Below are 4888 nucleotides of genomic sequence, written 5' to 3' on the forward strand. Positions count from 1 at the left end.
CTTATCTACTCTTCCTTATAGGTTACTATTTGTTTTTCCATAGCTGCTTTCAGGATTCTCTCCTTCTCTTTGGTTCTGGCAAAGTTAACTATTATATGCCTTGGTGTTTTTCTTTTAGGGTCTATTCTATGTGGTGTTCTTTCAGCTTTTTGAATATATATTCTCTCATTCTTCATTATGCCTGGGAAGTTTTCCTCCAGTAATTCTTCCTCAGCTTTTCCGGTGCCTTTACCTCCTTCTTCCTGTTCTGGGATTTCCAATGATTTGCATATAATTTATTTTGATGTTGTCCCACATTATTCTTAGGTTTTTACTTTTTCCTTCCTTTTTGATTCTGTTTTTCCCTCTAGCAGATCAGTGGTGACAGTTCTATCTTCTATTTCACTGCTTCTGTGTTCCATCTCTTCAACTCAGCTCATGTGTCCCTCCATCATGTTGATAGCATCTGAAGCATTGGACTTCGTATTTTGGATCATAGTTTATTGTTTTTTCAGTGCTGCTGATGTCTTGTTTGTTTTATCTGCATTGTTTTGCATTGTTTGCTTGAGCTCCTCCTGGTTTTTGCTTCTATTATGCTGTAAATTTTCAAATTTGTCTTTCATCTTTTGAAAATATTCAATCATTGTTCTTTTAAGTTCTGTGTCAGAAAGTTTCATCAGACTTTCTGGCTTCAAAAAATCCATTGATACTGTGTCACCTTTGGGCGTAACATTTGCTTTGCACTTGTGTACTGTATGAGATAATTTGGTTCTTCAAGACATTGATATGTTCTTGATCTGAAGACAATGCTCTAAAAAATCAGTTGGGCAGCTATCCCGCTTATGTTTTTCTCTGAACTTCTGACTCAAGGGAAAGACCAGGTCAGAGTCTGTGAGAGCAGCTTCTTGTAGGTAAGTCATATCAAGGTGCTCAGGATTAAAGCCATGCTGATTGACTGGAACTACAGGCACAGGTTTGGAGCCAAATGGGGGTGAGCTGGGCAGGGGTTGGCGTGACCACAAGGGCCAGTAAACCACTAGGGGGACCTCACTCAGACCTCAGCTCTCTGGGTGTGCTCATCATTGGGGTGCCTACTCAAATTCCATCTGCCCCTTCCCCATCCAGTGGTTCTCAGTGCTCCCTGCCAAGCAGCACTTACCCAGGTGCCCTTGTGCAGTGTCCCCTGCTCACATAGTGTCCTGAGTACAGCAGGACCTGGGAAGACTCAACCCAATTCCCAGGGAGCCACTTGCCTCTGGTCGGTCTGCTACATCCACAAATGTTCTGTTCAAACCCCACTGGCCTGCTCATTCCTGGGCCTTTGCCTTGGCCCAAGAGAATTCAGCCAAATTCCCACCAGTGCTCTCCCAGGAAATTGGGGTACCCAAGAAAACGCAGTCAAGATCCTACCAGCCAGCCTGATTGTGGGCAGTTGGCAGGTGCACAGAAAAATTCTGTCAAATTCCAATAGACCCACTATCCCACCAACCTTTCTCCTGCTAGATTAGTTCCAGAACAGCTCAGTTGGTGGTGGTTGTGTTCATAGTGCAACCTGTAGCATGGCTTTATGTTCCCGTAGCTCTGAAATAATTGTTCCAACAAAAGTTCTGATTCATTTTCCTACTGGCCATGTCGTACGACAGACCCACTGGGTCTTAGTGGGGCTTAAGAGAATTCAGCCAATTTCCCCAATAACCTTTCTCCCACAAGAGCTCAGCTAGCAGTTTTCGACTTGTTCCTGTACCTCTGAAACTAATTGTTCCAACAAAAGTTCTGATTTAAATTCCTACTGTCCATGTCATGCCACGTTGGTCTGTTTCTGTGCAGTGTGAAGGACTCTCTCGTGGCCCATCTCTATGCAGCTTGTTATTCCTCCAGCTCTTCACACTGCGCTCTCCACTGCTGCCATCTTGGAAATCCTGATGCATTGTTAAAAGGTGAACATTCTACTTGTCTGTTAGCCTCACGGCCTACACACCTACTTGAAACGTAAAATTTTAAAAGATAAAGTCTTACGGTAGAGATAATTTATAGAAGAATATGTCATGAGACATTTCAATGAGAATATGTCTGAAATACAGTGTACTGAAAAAATAATATAAAGCAAAGGCTATGCTTTTTTATTTTATTAGTCTTTTTTTCTTTCTTTTCTTCATTTTTCTTTTGTTTTGTATTTTGTTCTTTTTTAAAGAGGAAGTGGCCTTTTCTGTGGCTGTTAGGAGTGGGTTCTGCTGAGACCAATTCCATTATTAATGAACAGGATGATGACAACCTTATTATGAAAAAGAAGTGTGTAGAGACAGAACTAGATGAATGATAAAAAAAGAGGCAAGAAGAACAGGGGAAAATTTTTAAAAAAGTAAGGATCCAGAAGACTATTCAGAAGAAGTTTATGACCCTCGATCTCTATATGAAAAGATGCAGGAACAGAAAGACAGGAAGCAACAGGAGTATGAGAAGCAGTTCAAATTGAAAAAAACATGGTAAGAGGCTTAGATGAAGATGAGACCAAGTTCTTTGATGAAGTTTCTAAGCAGCAGGAGCTAATAGAAGAGCAGTGAAGAGAAAAAGAACTAAAAGAACTGAAGGAATGCATACGTAGCCTTAACAAGGTTGGACTTTCTTCAGAAAGCAATAAAGAAGTTGAGAGGGAACCGGCTATGAAACCTATAGAAATCTAGAGAATATTCTCCCAGACAAAGATGTTGGCAGGAACAATGAAGTATAAGAGCTCAGAGAGTGGTAACAGTGATAAAAGGCTGAAATCAGACCCTGACCCAGATGACAACAATAAAACAACCTCCTCCTATATGTCTCTTCAAAGCACTTTTTTGAGTAGCCACTCTATCCACTGTCCCTCAGCTGCTGTCTGTATCGGCATTCTCCCAGGGCTAAGCACCTACTCTGGTAGCAGAGACTTGGAGTCCAGCTCAGACAGTGATGGCACCAACAATGTCATAGGAAAGATTGTCTCCTCTGTTTTTTTGAACCATCATCTTCCTTGAGGCCCCCTATCTGGATGTGCTGACCACAGGGTACCTATCTCCAGGAGTAGACTGGATGTTTTTTTGGCCTGTAGGAATTAAATCCTCCCCAAAAAACCTTATTTACCTGCTACCTGATCATACCATGGCATCATTAATCTAAAAAAAAAATGTGCCAGAATCACTTGTGGCTCATATTTGTGTTTCATTTCTCTTTCTATCCAGTGCAGATGATCAAAGCAGAGCGAGGAGTAGGATCAGCAGAGACTGGTAAAAAATGCCCTGGAAGCAGGGGCACTAGGTGGTTTGCTAAGGGTTTAAGTTTCATTGATCTCTGGTTTTGTCTTTCCAAACAGCACAAAAACAGTAAGTGCAGTTATTGTGCAGATACTCCTTAAACATTTTATTATAGATGAAGATATTGTTTGGAAATGTTGGCATGTGGAGCATACTGGAGGTGAGAACTGTCCTTGGTGGTGAAATAAGGCACTCCCCAGAAACTAATTATTGATGCTGTGTAACTAAGTAAAGATGATGAACTCTATCTTCAGGGAGTGTCTTATTGCTTACCCATCATTCTGACATTTCTCCCTCACTGTTGACCATCTACCCTCTCTCTGCATCTAATCCCATGTATGGCTACCAATAGAGAAGGTCTGATAACACAAACAGCTCCATCTTTTCCTCATACCTTTACTCTGTCTGAAAAATTGTTTTGGTTTTGTTTACAATAAACAATTTAAGATTTTTTTTTGAAAAAGGAAATACACTAGGGATAAGCACATGAGTATATCCATAGAATCTCAAAGCCTGTTATATTAAATTTTCCTCCAAAACCAAAAAAATACAAACCCTCTGCCATTCATATAATTCTGACTCATGGAATTATATTATCAAACTCCATCTAAGTGCTAACACTATATATCTTTAGTATATATATATATATATATATATATATATATATATATATATAGTATATATATATTTAGTATATCTATATAGTAGTAGTGAAAACTACTATATCTGCACAAGGGCTGCTATCAAAATTGTGTGCTTTTCCACTTTTCCTTAGCAACATGACATGGTACTATATACCATTGGAAAAATTCAGCATTATAATACAAAGATAAGGTTGTGTAAAAATAATATGCTTCTTTAACCTTATTTAACAAATAAGGTAATAATACTTTGAAATTTTCACCTATGCCAATCATGCAAGAGAAAGATGACTAAATTAGCACCTTCTTGGCACACACACTTACATAAACATGCACACATATATACTTAAAAGAGATATCTATGTGTAAGCTACAAAAGAGAAATCATATTAAAATAAAAATTGCTATAACCTATTTGAGTTATTATTATCTTGGATTTTAATATCTCTGGGAATTTTTTCACAGGTTTTGATATCTAAGCATTATTGTGGTTGGTTTTGGGTTGTGCACAGATTATTTTATAATTTAACAAAGTTATGCCATGTACCATTAGAAAATAGTAGAAGATTAAAAAAACCCAACAAAACCCAAACCAAACCAAGCCAAATAAAACAAAAGAAAACCCCAAATATCTTCTATTGTAAACTCTTCTAAAACAATCCTAATCTGCACTGCAATACCAAAGGCATGCATTTTAAATCCATCACCTATTGCATGGGAGAAAGATAGTTACTTTCCTCCTGTGTGATTCACTGCATTTAAAATTCCAGTGGAGGTCAGCTGTAAGTGGGTTCCAAGAAGAATTTCAAGTAAAAGTATTTATCAAAATAGAGGTGAGGTTCTGAGATTTCACTAGCCAGAACTGACAAGACATCACATTGTTGTTTATTGCCTTTGAGTCGAGTACAACTCATAGCGACCCTATAAATAAAAGGCCTGAAGCCCCTCTACAACTATCGACATTTATCAAAGTTCATAGAATTACTG

The 4888-nt window shown here is 38.6% G+C and overlaps 1 pseudogene; it reads left to right on the forward strand.

Annotated features, from left to right (window-relative positions):
* The first annotated feature begins 964 nt into the window (after positions 1-964).
* LOC102865104 lies at positions 965-2984 on the forward strand (annotated as a pseudogene).
* The last annotated feature ends 1904 nt before the right edge of the window (positions 2985-4888 follow it).

This window comes from Elephantulus edwardii, unplaced genomic scaffold, assembly GCF_000299155.1.
Source record: "Elephantulus edwardii isolate Elephantulus edwardi_28Jun2011 unplaced genomic scaffold, EleEdw1.0 scaffold00351, whole genome shotgun sequence".
Lineage (NCBI taxonomy): Eukaryota > Metazoa > Chordata > Mammalia > Macroscelidea > Macroscelididae > Elephantulus > Elephantulus edwardii.